Consider the following 18,405-nt stretch of genomic DNA (forward strand, 5'->3'; position numbering starts at 1 on the left):
GAGTTGGGAATTTAGTTCCAGTGAAGTTAGTCCCAGTGAGCCCCAGTGAGAAGCCATGAAAGTATTTGAGGCTGAGTAACATGATCCAATAGCGTGTGTAGATAAGCTTGAAGGCTAAAGAGTCACTCTGGGTTTAAACCTACATTCTACCATTTACCAGCTGTGTGGCCTTGGGCGCATTACTTAATCTCTCTGTGCCCCAGTTTCCTTTTCTATAAAATTAGTGGTAGAATTGGGTTTTACCTCATAGGGTCATTGTGAAGATTAAATACATATAAAGTGCTTGTAGCAGTTCCTGGCACGTAATAAACACCCAATAAATGTAAGCTTGTATTATTATTTTGTTTTCAAAAAGGTCATGGTACCTACTGTATAGAGAATGAATGTGGGAGGGATAAAAGGGGAGCCAGTTATGAGGTTGATGAATAGCCTAGGGAAGAGATGATGAGTGAAGTGGTAGTAGTGGAGACAGAGAGAAATGGACTAATTTGACATGTTTTTAGAGGTAAAATATTCATACTTTGCAGGTGGATTGGACATTGTGATTGAGGAAAATAGAGGAATCAAGACTGACTCCTAAGTTTCTAGCTAGAGCAACCAGGTGGAAGGAGGTGACATTTACTGAGAAGGAGGAGCTTGGAGGAAGCAGGTTTGGCAGAGAAATTAGGAGTTCTATTTTAGACCTGTTAAACTTAAGATGTCAGTGAGATCCAAGGAGCTATCAATCAGGCAGTTGGTTGTAGGTTTGGAGCCCAGAAGAGAGGTCTGGGATGAAGATATGAATTTAGAAGTCATTAGCATAATCAGCATTCAAAGACTCCCTTGTGGGTATCAGCATTTGAAGACACAGAAGTAGTTGAGATCATCTAGGAAGAAAGGATACAGAGAGAAGTAAAGGGAGCCAGGAACTATCCCAAGGAGCAACACATTTTAGGGTGGCTGAACAAACAGCGAGAATGAAGAAGGGCCTGTGAAGAGAGAGTAAAACCAGAAAAGCATGGAATCAAAATCAAGAGAGTTGAGTGTTTCAAGAAAATTGGAGAGGTCAGCTCAGAGTGGAAAGGTCAAATAAGATAAGGATAGAAAAAATAGTCACTGATGACCTTGACAAGAACAATTTCAGTGAAGTGTGTGTGCGTGTGTGTGTGTGTGTGTGTGTGTGTGTGTAAGTGCTAAGTAAGCATCAAATAGGCTGAAAATGAATTGGAGGTGTTCTTACTTTGACAGCACATATACTAAAATTAAAACAATACAGACAAAACTGGCATGACTCCTACATATAGATGACACACAAATTCGTGAAGCATTCCATGTTTTCATATGGATTTGACTTTTAGACAATGTTAACTTTTACATATTCAAAAAAAAATTGAATCTACAAGAATGAAAGGGATCCTAAAACTGAGTATAAATAGAAAACAAATAAACCTAACTGTATATAAATAAGTAATATAAATATTCTGAAGGAAAATAACAACTAATCCAAATAACTTTTGAACACAGTATTTTGTATATGTACCTTTGGTCTAAAAACAAAACAAAACTGCAAACAAATCTTGAACCCAATTTAACAGATTTTTTTTAAGTTACATGAATGTAGCAATTCTGAAACTATTTTGTATGTATCATAACACTGAGCAAAGGAAAAAAAGACAATGATGCTATTGGGAGTCAGAGTTCTCACTGTGGGAAAAGGGAGATGCAAATAAGGAATAGGAGAAAGAACCCTGTGGTGCTGAATTAGAATTAGAGTGTACTAGTAATGAATTCATGATTAAAAATAGTTGAACTATATTAAGTTGCCATTTTTCCTTGTGGCTCTGTTTACCTAGAGGGCCTAAAAGCAATTACACCCCAGTAACAATGAGCATATCTGGTGCCCAGATCTTGGTTTCTAAATACCATTGCCCACTAAAAGGGGAGCTCTTTGGAGAGATGGATAATTTTCAAGGCTAGACAGGAAAAGTACAAGATGAACCCGGAATATCATGTTATACCAGAAAGCAAGAAAAGTGCTTAAAAAAAAAAAGATGGGTGTGTGTCAAAAGGACACAGGAACCAGTATGAAGGGACTCTTACTGGCCAAATCTGGGACAAGTTGAACATTAAAATGAATAATGACAGTAATGGAGTATAACCTATTAAATAAAATAAGAATCTATGAGTCTATACTAATGATAATAAATATATAATTAAATAAGAGAAAAGGGAAAGATATTGTTTACAGAATGCCAACTAAAAAAATGGAAGTGGAATAATGGAGTTATAAAATCACCATTTTGCAGCCATTAGAATAATTAATTCAGACATTGATTAGCAGTTCTATTTTAGACATGTTAAGATGTCAGTGAGATCCAAGGAGATATCTATCAGGCAGTTGGTTGTAAGTTTGGAGCCCAGAAGAGAGGTCTGACATAAAGATATGAATTTAGAAGTCATTAGCATGATCAGCATTTGAAGACATAGAAGTAGTAGAGATTATCAATTATCAGTGAATGTTGAAAACTTTCAGCACAAGCTTGAGAAGGAACAAGATATTTATACAGTCTCAAAATACCTTTCCAAAGATTACTCATTATTTACATAGGAAAAAATGATAACTTTACAGTGAAAAAAACTAACAGATGCCACCTTAACCAACTGATCAAAGTGAACACCATCAATAATGGGACCAAGTGACACCATGTTTTTTCTCATCATATGCATTGAGGACATAATATCCCATGGGTAGTATGCCTGCTCCCTCAAAAAAAAAAAAGAAAAGAAATTGAATTATAAGAAAACATGGGAAAAAAACAAATAGAGGGAAATTCTACAAAACACTGGCCTGTACTTTTCAAAAACGTCAATATCATGAATAACAATAAAAGACTGCAGAACTCTTCCAGATTAAAGGAGACTAAAGGGTCATGACAATTAAATGCAATGCATGATTAGGGATCAGGCACTGGATCAGAGGAAAAACTACTAAATAGGACAGTATCAGGCCAATAAGTGGAACTTTGAATATGGACTAAATATAAGGATTTTATCAATGTTAAATTTCCTAAATTTGATCATCATACTGGGAGTGGGGGGAGGAATGCAGGTATATAAGAGAATGTCCTTGTTCTTAGCAGATACCCACTCAAATATTTAGGATATTAGGAGTAAATACTCCAAATCAAATGGTTTAGGAAAAAATGGTATATGTGCATGCATTCATACACGTATGCATACACACAGATAAAGAGATTGTGGCAAAATATAAAGTTCTGATGCATTGGGGTAAAGAGCATATAGGAATTATATGTAAGATTCTTACAACTCTTCTGAAAGTTTGAAATTATTTTGAAGTAAAAAGCTTAAAAATAAATTGGAGATGAGGAAATAGAAACAGAATGCAGATAACTCTTTTGAGAAATGTCTGTGAAAGGGAGCAGAGAAATAGGACTGGAGAGGGAGTCAAGGTTATAAAATAGGTTGTTAAAGAGAGGAGAAACTAGAACAGATTTGTGCGCTCATGAGAACAATGATGAGCCTCAGCCCATCCTTTGTAAGATAAGAGATTTGGTCAAATACACTCACCTCCGGCTCCTCTGAAAATAGTTTATTCCTTAAACTGCAACCAGGAAGACATTTGGGTCACCACTTGAGGGCAGTACAAAATGATGTTACATGTCGTTCTGGTGGTTTTACTGTCTCGGCTGCTGGAACAAAACAAAGCCCTTTATGGGATGTTCTCTCAAATGTGTTGTATGAAATAAACCTCCTAACATACCACTTTTTCCAAATGTTTTAAACCAGAAAATTCCAACATAATTCATAACAGGGGCTTGGGGTGAGGACAGAAGGGATGAGAAAGAGGGTCTCATGCTTAGAAACATGCCTGGCACATGTTATGAGTTTAATACAGAATAAAAGGCAACAGAAAGATTAGAGCATGTCAGAGCTAGAAGCAGCCCTAGAGAAGGATGAATCTAGACTTCTCATTTTACAGACAGGATCTTGGGTCCAGAGGAGGGAAGGGACTTGACCAAAGCCACAATAATGTGGTAGGGAAGGTAATGGTTTCAACATTTACCTGGTTAGTCTATGAAGACAGAATTTCTAACACTTTCTAATGACATCATAAATACAGTCTGCAAAGGGGACTGACCCCATCATCGGCACTGATACTGAGTTCCCGAAAAAACTGTGACCTCCGTTGTGAGACTGTGCCCCTTGTGTCTTTCTCTATCCTGGGAGGATATGACGCTTCACCTTCAACTCTTGTCCACTTTACCTGGTCCTAATGCTCTGGACAGGTTAGTTCTGATCACAGCCAACCTATTTCCCACCCCTTTCTGGCAGGGCCCTAAGGGGTAACATGTTAGACTTTCCTACCAACACTGAGGGATGAAGGTTGAAGCTGGAAGATGAAGTTGGATAAAAAGTGAACGGGCGTGTGTCAGGACACTGGAAAGAAATTAACAGTATCAGTGCAGTAGCCTGGAGATGATCTTAGAAGGACAATCAGAACACCCTAGTGAAACACAAAACTCTAAATAACATAATGGAGAAGAAAGCAACTTTAGACTAATCAAAACACAGAAACCAATATGACTTCTTATCATGCTAATAAGTGGGCTCAATTATGCAGAAGAGCCCCTAATCTCACTATTGACTACAGAAAAATGCTCACGCACTAGCTTTGCATTTCAAGATCGCCTAACCTGGCCCCAGCCCATTCTCTAGTCTCATGTCCTGCCATAGTTCCCATTCCATGCTCCAACCACTATTTTCTGAACACTCCCTGCAATGGTTTAAGTGCTGTGGTATATCAGGTTATACTTTGCACTTGCTCCATTTTGAGGTTCACCTCAAATGACACCTTCTTTGGATGCTTTCCTTGATCTGACCCTCACATTTACTTGAAGATTCCTTTTGGTTCTTACAGGCACTGCATATACTTATCTTGAGCATTCATTTCTGCCTTATCTTTTGTACTACATAATGAGCACTTTGAGGACATGGATTGGGTCTTAATACTCCTATTTTTGGGGGGGGATTGTTTCCATTTATTAGTAATCTACCAATAATCTTTCTTACCTTTCTACCACTCCAGTCTTTCCAGCTCACTCCTTCCAACACCCCAATTCCAACAGTTCTCTAATAGCCCCTGGGCCAGTGATCCCAACACCTCTTGACCATTCCTTACCCATCTTATGCCCTCACTTTCCTTCTTACCCACTTAAATTCCAAGGTCCAATGTTAAAATCATTCCCTTGATATGTCTTCTTCCATTTTACTCTTCTTGCTTTGTTATTCTGCCTCACAAAACCCCTACCCTGGACAATCTAACTCTCCATCTACTCTACCTTTTGGAACGTGGTTGAAGAAAAACCCTCAACACTGTCAACTGGACTCTTCAAATTCATTACCACTAACCTCAAGTAAGCCTTTAGTGCTATCTGGTAATCATTTTATGTTAAAAGTCCATCTGCTTTCCCTAAATGATTATTTCATATTTTTTCTTCAAACTTCCAGCACCTCTTTTTTTTCTCTCTCTGTAGATAATCCACCCATCTGCATCATCCATGCCTGCATGGATAATTACACCTCAGTGGTACTCTGAAAGCCAGTCCTTGCCCCTATGCTCCAGCAATTCTCTCTCTTGTCTATATCATCTGTATTTCCCTTCCCAAAGTATCATCCCACAGCTTAAAAAAGTGCTATGGTGGGGTGCCTGGGTGTCTCAGTCAGTTAAACATCCAACTCCTGATTTTGGCTCAGGTCATGATCTCTGGGTTGTGAGATGAAGCCCTCTAGTGGATTCTGGGCTCAGTGGGCTATGGAGAGTCCGCTTGAGATTTTCTCTCTCCCTTTGCCCCTCCTCCCACCCTGAACAAGCACACGCGTGTGCACACACACACATTCTCTCTCTCTCTTTCTCTCTCAAATAAATAAATAAATCTAAAAATAAAAGTGCTGGAGCACCTGGGTGGCTCAGTCGGTTAAGCATCTGCCTTCGGCTCAGGTCATGATCCCAGGATGCTGGGATAGAGCTCTGCATCAGGCTCCCTGCTCAGAGGGAAGCCTGCTTCTCCCTCTCCCACTCCCCCTGCTTGTGTTCCCTCTCTCTCTCTCTCTCTCTCTCTGTCAATTAAATAAATAAACAAAATCTTTAAAAAATAAAAAATAAAAAATAAAAATAAAAGTGCTATGGTATCTCTCATCTTAAAAAAAGAAATCTTGGAGTGCCTGGGTGGCTCAGTCATTAAGTGTCTGCCTTCGGCTCAGGTCATGATCCCAGGGTCCTGGGATCGAGCCCCGCATTGGGCTCCATGCTCCACAGGAAGCCTGCTTCTCCTTCTCTCACTCCCACTGCTTGTGTTCCCTCTCTCACTGTGTCTCTCTCTGTCAAATAAATAAATAAAATCTTTAAAAAAAAAAGGAAAAAGAAACCTCTCTTGACTCCATATTCCCTTCTAGCTACCACACTGTTTCTCTCTCTGCTCTTCATTTCAGCCAATATCTCTAAAGAAGTATCTATGTTCCTTGATTTCAGGTCCTATCTTTTCATTCTCTCTAGAGTCCACTTTAATCAGGTTTCACCCCCTTTCCTAACTGAAACTGTTTTTACCAAGGTCACCAAAGACCTCCATATTGATAAATCTGGAGGTATTCTCAGTTCTCATCTGACTGGCCCTATGATTAGATCTGATACATTTGCTAACTCCCTCCTTCCTTCCTCATTTCTTCCTGAAACACTTGTCTTTACTTGGCTCCAGGACAGACACCACACTTTTCCTCGTTTTACTCCAAGCTCACTGTTGGTTTCTCCTTCTCAGTTCCTTCTCTTTTGCTAGTTTCACTTCATTTCCTTGAACTCTAACATTGGAGTGGCTGCAGTTGGACTTCTTGGATCTACAGACACTGTACAGATGTACAGATGGTCTTACCATTGTACAGATGGTCTTACCCAGTCTCATGGCTTTAAATGCCCCCATATGCTACTGACACCCAAATTTATATCTCCAACTCAGATTTCCCCCATGAACTCCAGACTCTTATTCCAATTTCATTCTTGACATTTCAGCTTGGATGTTGAAAAAGTATCTCAAACTTAATGCAAGACAAAATTCCTGATGTTCTTCCCAAATTGGTTTCTTCCACAGTTTTCCCTATCTCACTCAATCATTCCAGTTGCTCAGGCAAAAACCTGGCATCATCCTTGACTCTTTTCTTCCTCTCATACCTTACAGTCAAACCTTTAGCAAATCTATTGGGCCCTACCTTTAAATATTTATTTATTATTTTTTTATTGTTATTTATTTATTTGACAGAGAGAGACACACAGCAAGAGAGGGAACACAAGCAGGGAGAGTGGGAGAGGGAAAAGCAGGCTTTCCGCTGAGCAGGGAACCCGATGCGGGGCTCGATCCCAGGAACCTGGGATCATGACCTGAGCCAAAGGCAGATGCTTAACAACTGAGCCACCCAGGTGCTCCAGGCCCTATCTTCAAAATATATGCAGATCTGACCACTTCTTACCACTTCTCCCCCCAAACCCTCATCTCCTCATCATGCTAACTCTCTGACCCAAGCCATTATCGTATCTGGATTGTTACAATAATATCATATTTATTTTACTGCTTTCTGCTCTTGTTATCTGTGACCTATTTTTCCCACAGTAGTCCAAATAATTTTTTTAAACCTAAGCCATACCATGTTCTTCCTCTACTCAAAACTCCAGTATCTTTCCATCTCATTCAGTGTAAAAGGCAAAGTCTTTACAATGGCCTACAAGACCTCACTTGATATAGGATACTATAACCTCTCTGACTTCCTTTCTTTTTTTTAAAATATTTTATTTATTTATTTATTTATTTGAGAGAGAGAATGAGATAGAGAGAGCATGAGAGGGGGGAGGGTCAGGGGGAGAAGCAGACTCCCCGCTGAGCAGGGAGCCCGATGTGGGACTCGATCCTGGGACTCCAGGATCATGACCTGAGCCAAAGGCAGTTGCTTAACCAACTGAGCCACCCAGGCACCCTCTGACTTCCTTTCTTAATCATTCACCCTTATCTTCACTCTGCTCCAGCCATGTTGGCATCCTTGATGTTTCTCAAACCTGCTAGGCACATCCCTGCCTTGCACTGATATTCCTTTTGCCTTGATTGCTCCCCACCCTAGATATATTCTTCGTCAGTCTCTTCCTTTAAGTCTTTTCTCTAATGTTTCCTTATCCATGGGGACTTTCTTTTTCACTGATGACAATTTATTATAACCTGTTGGCAGCACACAGATAGATATTAATAAAACCAGAACTATGCTTCTATAGAAGTGGGCAATGATATGTAGCTATGCTATGGGAAGTGTGTATGTTTTTTTCATGGGGACTTTTCTGACCACCCTTGAAATCTCAACCCCTCTCCCCTTCTTATATACTCTTCCATCTATCTTTTTTTCTCTCCTGATATATTTGTCTCCTTACCAACTTAGGATTTTATATATACTATATATATTTATATTTTTATAAATAATTTATATAAGATACATGAAGGCAGAGTTTTGTCTGTTTTGTTTACTGCTATATCCTCAGTACCTAGAATAGAACTTAGCACATAGTAGGTACTGAACAATTATTTTTGAATTAATGAACAAATCCTCATGATAACTTTATGAGCTAGATTCTATTTTTTATAGCTTCTGTTTTATAAATGAGGGAACCAAGGCTCAGAAAGGCTTAGGAACTTAAATCACATGACTAGCAAGTAGCAGAGCTGAGGTTGGATGCAAGATGTCTTTTTCTTTAAAGCCCACAACTTTAACCACTATGGTAGTCTACCTTCTCTGTATCTCTAGAATCAATCCTCTTAAGTATATCACCACTGTGCCATAGTTTTGGCCCCAACAAATCTTATCTGTATTTCTTTAAAGCATCCTTGACCCTATTGCTCCATCCTTTACACAGAGCCAGAGTGACATCTCTTTTTTGTTTTTAAATGTACATTTAAGTGGTTTTTACGATATTCACAGAATTTCACAACCATCATCATTATCTACTTGCAGAACATTTTCATCACTCCAAGAAGAAACCCTGTGTCCATTAGCACTCACTCCCGTCCCCCTTTCCCTCAGCTTCTGGCAATTGCTAATCTAATTTCTATCCCCATGGATGTGCCTATTCTAGAGATTTCATATAAATGGAATCATATAATGTGAGGCATAAAAGCCTTTTACATCTGGCTTCTTTCACTTAGCATAATGTTTTCAAGGTTTACCCATGTTGTAGCATGGATCAGCACTTCATTCCTTTTTTAAAAAAATTTTTTTAAAGACTTTTTTTATTTGAGAGAGAGGGGAAGGAGAGAGAGAGCATGAGTAGGGGGGAAGGGCAGAGGGAGAGGGAGAGGGACAAGCAGACTCCCCACTGAGCAGGGAGGCTGATGCAGGGCTCAATCCCAGGACCCTGAGATCATGACCTGAGCCAAAGGCAGAGGCCTAACCAACTGAGCTACCCAGGCATCTCAGTACTTCATTTCTTTTTATTACCAAATAATACTTCATTGTGTAGATATACCACATGTATTTATCTATTCACCAATGATGGACATTTGTTTTTACATTTTTGGTTGTTATAAATAACATTACTGTGAATATCCATATGCAAATTTTTATGCAGATATATGTTTTAAATTCTTTTGGCTATATACCTTGGAGTAGAATTGTTGGGGCATATGATAATTCTATGTTTAACTCTTTGAGGAACTGCCAAATTGTTTTCCAAAGTGGCTGTATCATTTTATATTTCCACCAGCAATGTGCGAGGAGTCCAATTTCCCCACATCCTTGCCAATTCTGGATTATTGTAACAATCTCAACAACATTCTTTTGCATGTAGATATGCAGTTGTTATTGTCCATTTAAAAAATTATAACCATTTTAGGGGCGCCTGGGTGGCTCAGTTGGTTAAGCAACTGCTTTCGGCTCAGGTCATGATCCTGGAGTCCCGGGATCGAGTCCCGCATTGGGCTCTCTGCTCAGTAGGGAGTCTGCTTCTCCCTCTGACCTTCCCCCCTCTCATGTGCTCTCTCTCTCTCTCTCAAATAAATAAATAAAATCTTTAAAAATAAATAATTATAACCATTTTAGTTGGTGTGAAGTGCTATTTCATTGTGGTTTTGATGTGCATTTCCCTAATGATTAATGATGGTGAGCTGTTAGAGCATATTTTGTGCACTTTTTGGCCACTTGTATATATTCCTTGGAGAAATGTCTATTCAAATAATTTAGTCATTTTTAAAGTTGGGTTATTTATCTTCTTATTGTTGAGCTGTAAGGCTTTTTTATATATTCTGAACAATTCATTTATCAGATATATGATTTACAAATATACCCTCCCATTCCTTGGATTGTCTTCACTTTCTTGATGGTGCCACTTGAAGCACAAAAGTTTTTGATTTTGATGTTCAATTGATCTATTTTTCCTTTTGTTGCTCATGCTTTTGGTGTTATAGCTAAGAAAGCATTACCTAATCCCAAGTCATAAAGATTTACATCTACGTTTTCCTCCTAGAGTTTTAGAGTTAGGAAACTTACTTTCCTCTAAGAGCTTTGTGGACTTACACTTGTATCAGCGACCTATTTTGAGTTGGTTTTGTATATGGAATGAGGTAGTTGCCACACTTTATTCTTTTGCATGTGGATATCCAGTTGTCCCAGTACAATTTGTTGAAAAGACTATTCTTTCCCCCATTGAATTGCCTTGGCACTCTTGTTGAAAATCAGGGGGCACCTGGCTGGCTCAGTTGGTAGAGCATGAGACTCTTGATTTCAAGATCATGAGTTTGAGCCCCATGTTGGGTATAGAGACTACTTAAAAAAAAAAAAAAAGAAAACCAACTGGCCATAAATGTATGGGCTTATTTTTGCAGTCTCAATTCCATTCTACTGATTTATATGTCTTTCCTTATGCCAGTACCACACTGTCTTGGTTACTCTACCTTGGTGGTAAGTTTGAAATCAGGAAGTATGAATCTTTCAATTTAGTTCTTCATTTTCAAGATTGGCTATTCTGAGTCTTTGAATTCTAAATGAATTTTAGAATCAGCTTGTGAATTTCTACAAAGAAGTTAGCTGAGATTCTAATGGGGTTGCACTGAATCTGTAGATCAGTTTGGGAAGTATTGCCATCTCAACAACCTCAAGTCTTCTAATCCATGAACATGAAAAGCCTTTCCATTTATTTAGGTCTTTAAAAAAAAAGATTTTATTTATTTATTTGAGAGTGAGAGAGAGAGAGGATGCATGTGCACGAGCAGGGGGAGGGGCAGAGGGAAAGGGAGAAGTAGGCTCCCCCCTGAGCAGGGAGCCCAAAGGGGACTCTGGGATCATCCTGGGATCGTGATCTGAGCCGAAGGCAGATGCTTAACTGACTGAGCCACCCAAGCACTCCTTATTTAGGTCTTAAAATTTTTTCAATGATGCTTTAGAGTTTTCAGTTACAAGTCTTAAACGTCTTCTTTTATTTATTTATTTTTAATTTTTATTTTTTAAAACGATTTTATTTATTTATTTGTCAAGGAGAGAGAGACCACACAAGCAAGGGGAGCGTAGGCAAAGGGAGAAGCAGGCTCCCTGCTGAGCAAAGAGCCTGAAATGTCTTCTTTTAAATTTATTCTTAAGTACTTTTTCTTTTTGGTGCTATTGTAAATAAAATTGTCATCTTAATTCATTTTTAGATTATTCATTACTAGTATACAGAAATAAAACTGATATTGATCTTAAATCTTTCAATCTTGCTGAAATTGTTTATTCTAAAAATTTTTTTGTTTCTTTAGGATTTTCCAAATATACACAATCATCTCATTTGTAAATAAAGATAGTTTACTTCTTCCTTTCCTATTTGGATGCCTTTTATTTCTTTTTCTGGCATAATTGCCACGGCCAGAACCTCCAGTACAATGTTGATGAGAGTGACCTTACTTCTTTTTTTTAAGATTTATTTATTTGATTATTTGACAGAGAGAGAGAGAGAGAGAGAGAACATAAGCAAGGGGCGCAGGAGAGGGAGAAATAGACCCCCTACTGAGCGGGGAGCCTGATGCAGGGCTCCATTCCAGGACCCTGGGATCATGACCCCAGCCAGAGATAGATGCTTAACCAACTGAGCCACTCAGGCGTACAAGAGTGACCTTTCTAAAACACAATTTTGGATTTTTATTTCCCACCTTTGGAGTCTTTCAATGACTCCACATTGCTCTTAGAATAAAGATTTTATTTCTTGGGGCGCCTGGGTGGCTCAGTTGGTTAAGCGACTGCCTTCGGCTCAGGTCATGATCTCGGGGTTCTGGGATTGAGCCCCGCATCGGGCTCCTTGCTCTCGGCGGGAAGCCTGCTTCTCCCTCTCCCACTCCCCCTGCTTGTGTTCCCTCTCTCGCTGTCTCTCTGTCAAATAAATAAATAAAATCTTTAAAAAAAAAAGATTTCATTTCTCATTTGCTTATGATGCATCTCACCTTAGCTTTGCATCCTTAGCAAAATCCACCCCAACTGAATCACAATACTTTTCCCAGCTCTTTGCTCTTTCTTGCTTCTGGGCCTCTGTGTACATTATTCCCTGTGCCTGATACACTCCCTTCTGCATCCATCCCTGTTTCACCAGGGCAATTTCTACTCATGCTCCAGATATCAGCTTATATACATCTTCTACTAGGAAGCCTGTTCTCCCTTGTCCCATAGCACAGTGTGTATTTCCACATTATTGTGATCTTATTCTTTTAACTTTATTACATTGCATTTATAATTGTCATTTTGCTTGTCTGTTCTCTCTAGGCTATGTGTTCTTTGAGGGTGGAGACTTAATCTTACTTTTGTAACTCCTCTGCCTTACAGAGTGCTTGGGGCGTAGTATGTCATAAAAACTTAACTTGTTGAATAAATTAATAAATGGGAAGAAGCCCATTTATCTGCTCTTTGTAAGTTCCATACTTCAGTAAACTGTCATTGGTAGTTCTAATCAGTGAATCAGAAAATGTGCCCACCAGGCTAGGAGTTTGCAGGATGTTGTTCAATGTTCTCTTGTGGGCCTGAGATAATGTTCCCTTGAAGTTCCAATCAGAATCTTCTGTTAAGTAGTAAAAAAAAGAATTGTTTTCACAGTGCCCTTGGGTGGACATTTAATTATAGGGATAATTTGTTTTGTATAGAATTTCAGATTTATAGCCTTTCAAAAACAATTGGTTTTCTTGAATCCAGTTCTTCAAAATTGATGATTTTCTAGGCCCCACTGCATTTTGATGTAACAAAACTACCCAAAACATGTAGTGAGGTAGGGAGTATCATTGCCATTTCACCCACGAGGGGCAGAATAGTTAAGTAATTTGCCCAGGTTCCCAGGGGCAGAGTCAGAATTTGAATGCAAGCCTTTCTGATAATAAATCCATACTTTTAACCATTTACTTCCTTCATCTTATCTACTTATAATGTATAATTTTTCAAAAAGAACAGCTGTGTCTTACTTGAGGCTAAGCTTGACACTTAGTAAGCCAAAATTGTATATTGTCAGAGTTATCCCTGAAAAATTCTAGAACTTATTCAGTATAATATACAGACATATTGTATCTGCATAAGCTCAACACAACCAATTATTTGCTTCAGGCTTAAATCAAAACCTTGACTCTTTGGTTGAGTATCAGCTGAAATCCTTGGCTTGCAGGTAGAGATAATATTGAAAGTAACAACAAAAACCCCTTTCTTTAAACACTGAGCACTGAGATGTATAATTACATTCCTATACAGTTAAATGCAAACATGAGGCTACTCCCCTTTTTACATACTTTGATTTTCTGGACTGTAGGATAGAATGGATAGTGCCTCCAGTAAAATATGTACCTTTTTTTTTTTGTATCTTTCAGTGCCAAATGTTGCTAGGAATCAGGACATTCTCCTCAGACTTCCAAAATTTGACAGATTTATTTGAGATCTCTGTTATGGGTGAGACACTGACAGGGTTTACTAGTAAAGCTAAAGAACATGAGGCCGTTATAGAGATAACTAAGTCCTTAATTATCATTGCCATAACCCTAATGTGATAGTCCCCATTCATCGAGCACTTATTCCCATGTGCCAGACACTGTGTAATGTGCTTTATAAGCATTGTCCATTTAGTTTTCTTTATCACTCTGATGTAGTTTGCATAAAACTGAGGCTCAAAGACTTTTAATAACTTGTCCATGGTGTTATATCTTATAAATGGAGGACTTCAATCCAATCTCAAATTTGTCTGATTCTACAGCCCATCCTCTTAACCATTGTCCTGATGTCAGGGTTTCTGACTTCCTTTTAAAAGGGTAAAACAGATTCCAGATTGTCCTTTTAAAAAATCAAGGGGATTAGATTTAAAAATGTCATCAATGCAAAACAATAATGGTCCCTTTTGTGTCCAGTAGATTTTGCTTGTCTGAGAATCTCCAGACAGACACATTTCCCTAAGCCTCTTCTGTCCCAGCCATGATTCCTTCTGAGTATATCCTAATATCTCTTCCATCTTTCTCTGCTCGTTCCTCCCTCTCTCATCCCCACCATGCTCCATTCCACAAAACATTTTAGCATGCTCAGAACATACTTGCTCTTCTGTGCTTTGCTGACTCATACTTTACCTGGAAAGACCTGGCCCCACTGGAGGTGTTGCTCAGGAGTTTGAGAAGTCCCAGAGGGTTTTAAATAGGGAAATGACAAGATCTGTTTTTTTGTTTTGTTTTGTTTTGTTTTTTAAGATCACTGTCTACGATAAGGAGAATTGATAGATGTAGCTGCAAGCATGAAACTAGTTAAGGAGTTTCCGCTGTGGTCCAGGAGAGAAGGGATGGTGGCAGTGAAGACAGTGAGAAATGGTCAGATCTAGAATATATTTCAAAAACAGAATTGGAATTTCAGATATATATATAGGAGGTTGAGCCAACAAACTTGCTCATGATTGGACTTGGGCTATGAAAGAAGGCACAGAATAAACGAAGAAAAGCTATGGACTGAACAAGGCATCCTCTATTTGTGTTATAAGATATTCAATACACAGTCATCATCTCAAACTGAGACACAACTGTGATTATGGCTGAGAAAATCTTTGACTGAAAGAGTTGTTTGTCATTATGTGTGTATGTGGAGTGCCTTAGTTTTCACCAACTACGTGAAAGTGCAGGATACTGTGCTAGGTATTTTCACAAAAGTTGCATCATTTAACTTCCCCTAAACCCTTAGAAGGAAGAATTAATATCCCCATTTTAGAGAAAGAAACTAAGACTTCACTTATGATTTGACTGAGGTTACACAGTTCATAAGGAACTGAACTGAGGTTTGAAGTCAAAGTTGACTCTAAAGCCCATGTTATTGTTGCTGCAATGATTCAAAGGTACAAAATCAGAATTCCCCAAACTTTTCTCTCCATTACTTGAAGCCTCTGTTGACTCTCATGTGTCCTACTTTAGAGCCCAAGGCTGGCAAACAGGACAGCTTTGTTCTGTCTGTAGCCCATCCGCTGACTTGCCTTGTGATTTAGGGCAAGCTTCTTAATTTGATGGTGTCTCAGCATTCCCACATGTTAAGCAGGGCTAGTAATTAGTGATGGAGACAATGCTTTGAAATCTGCAGATGAAAGGACCTGCAGTCTTGAGTGCAAATATTTTCTTTCCAATGGTGTTCTTTTGGTTTCTTATAGTTTCCAGGACCCTTCATAAGAGGAAGAAAGAAAAAGAAAGAGAAGAAAAGAAAAGAAGAGAAAAGAAAAAGAAAGGAAATAGGACAAGTATAAAACTGCATTTACTTGCTCACTGGAAGCCAATGGAACTTTAGGGACATAAATGTAATAATCTTCCTTACTCTCTAGTACTCGATAAATATTACTAATGGATGAATGAATTTTATTAAAAAAACCATTAAGGTAGGTTTGGAAAACCACTGATGATCTTTAAAAATGATTTCTATTTTTGTTTCTGATTTCTTAAACCCTACATATTCTCTAGTAAGTAGAAAAAGGAGGTAATGCTTATCTAGTGTCCATTGTGTGCTGGGCATCAGGCTAACTGCTTTCACATGTAACTTCACTTAAGCATCATAACAGCACAATCAGGTAGGTGCTATCACTACCTTCAGTTTATAGGAAACAATGGCTTGGTATAGTTCACTGACTTGTCCAAGGTCACAAAATTAGGAAGTAGCTGAGCCAAGACTGGGCCAGACTGGGGCTTCCCAGTTCTAAATTCTGGGGCTTCCCAGTTCTAAATTCAGGCTCTTCCCAGGACACCCCATTGCCCTGAAAAATTAGTGATGGAGACAGTTTTGAAATGTCCTATCACACCCTGGGTGTATGTGGCATTTAAAAATCTCTTACTGCTTGTTCTTTTCAGTTCCTGGCACAGGGACAGTTATTTGTATAGCACAATTGTTATTATTGTGCAGCCTCACATATTCTTTCTGCCCTGGGCAAACATGAACAATAATGGGCGATATTTATGCAACGGACAGCTTGGAAGCATGAGCTCCAGATTATCATTACAATTGTAGTTTAATTTTTTTTTCCTGTAGCTTAGCACCATTTATATGGAAGGGCCTTTCTCAAAGTCTCATGCAAATAAACTGGTTCTTTGTGTATTCAGAGAGCTCCTCCGTTTTTTTTTTTTTCCCATAGTTTCAATCAAGCATCCTGTATTTCTAAATGCTGGCATCACAGATACGCAGTGTTCGTGGAGAGTTGATATAACAGTCACCTCTAAAGTTGGAATATAAAGAAATAAAAGTAGCTCTGGTGTCCCGGAAGGGTCGGTTGGGGAGAAGGAGTGGGATAGAAAGATGGAAAGATAGGCTGATGACAAAGTTGTTCAGGATCTAAGTTCTCCTCTTCGGGATCAGGGCTATTATAAATCCAGGGCCTCATCTTCAGCTTTCCATGGTCAAAAGCTGATTACTAATTGGAGAGTTGTCTGAGGGGGTAGAGTTAAATGGTGATCTTGAAGAATGGTATTCTTATAGCTACCACTAATTAGGCATCTATCCCAGTCAAGGCTCTTTGATAGGACATTTATGCATGATTTGTAGTCCTTATATCATCCCCATAAGGTAGGCATTATTATCTCCAATGGACACATGAGGAATATGAGGCTTAGAGATCAAGAGACATTAAGTTGCCCTAGAAAAAACAGGCAAGTCCTTTTTGTCTGCTCCATGAAGCTCATTCTTGTTACAATGAATTAGATCACAAGTATCTTCCATTAGTTACATTTTACTCTCCTAAAATAGATTTGGGATATGACCCAGTGCTCTGATGAGATCTGGGACAGGCATTTGCAAACTGTCACTGGTGTGTCATTTAAAAAGAAATCCAGTCCTAGAAGTTCTAGGCCTTTTTAGGAGTTTGGACCATCACTCCTATCATCCATTACATGTCGTTTTAAATTTAAACCAGAACCAATGAGTGGAAAAGGAAGCCAGTACTAATTATTGATGATCTGGAAAGGGGTCTGGGGCAAATCCCATGTAATGATTTTTAACTTGTCTTCCCTTGCTGAGGGCTCTGATTATCATTATTATTATTTTAATCAAGACCCAAACCTGCTTTAAGTGGCCTTTACTGAAACAAGTTATCTACAAAATATTTGTTCCTTGGTTTTCTTATCTGTGAAATAGGGATAAAATAAGGATGCAAATAATAACTACACATGACATTATGCGTTTAATTCATTTCAACAAACCTTTTTCATGTACCTATTTGATTCCAGGAATTGTGCTAGATGCTGTATGTGAAAACATATATAAACTGTGAAAAGCAATTCTGAAAAAATATGGTGTATCGTTTTTGATTTACTATAAATCACATAGTGATTATAACGGTAATAATTCCTTATGTTTCCTCTATATTTTCCACACTGATCTGCTCATTTTTTTTTTTTTTAGATTTTATTTATTTATTTGACAGGGAGAGACACAGCGAGAGAGGGAACACAAGCAGGGGGAGTGGGAGAGGGAGAAGCAGGCTTCCACCAGAGCAGGGAGCCTGATGCAGGGCTCGATCCCAGGACTCTGGGATCATGACCTGAGCCGAAGGCAGACTCTTGACTGAGTCACCCAGGCGCCCCTGATCTGCTCATTTTTTTAAAGATCTATTTATTTATTTTAGAGAGAGAGAGCGAATGAACAGGAGCGGGAGGGGCAGAGGAAGAGTCTTGAGCAGACTCCGTGCTGAGTGTGGAGCCCAATGCAGGGCTCGATCTCATGACCCTGAGATCACAACCTGGGCTAAAACCAAGAGCAGGACATTTACCTGAGTGTGCTACCCAGGCGCCCCTGATCTGCTCATTTTTATATATGAGAAGCTGAGGCTCAAACAGGTTAAATGGTTTGTCTGAGGCCACACACCAAATGATTCCCTATTCTCCTTACCAGCTA

The 18,405-nt window shown here is 38.9% G+C and overlaps 1 non-coding gene across 1 annotated transcript; it reads left to right on the forward strand.

The window, feature by feature from the left end:
* The first annotated feature begins 1,209 nt into the window (after window positions 1–1,209).
* On the forward strand, window positions 1,210–1,318 carry LOC114212188 (U6 spliceosomal RNA). The gene has a single exon (XR_003609911.1). It is a non-coding gene; the product is annotated as a U6 spliceosomal RNA (small nuclear RNA).
* The last annotated feature ends 17,087 nt before the right edge of the window (window positions 1,319–18,405 follow it).

The sequence above is a fragment of the Eumetopias jubatus genome, unplaced genomic scaffold (genome assembly GCF_037043125.1).
Source record: "Eumetopias jubatus isolate StellerSeaLion01/CBP00866 unplaced genomic scaffold, mEumJub1_p1.0 scaffold_4, whole genome shotgun sequence".
In the NCBI taxonomy this organism is placed as follows: domain Eukaryota; kingdom Metazoa; phylum Chordata; class Mammalia; order Carnivora; family Otariidae; genus Eumetopias; species Eumetopias jubatus.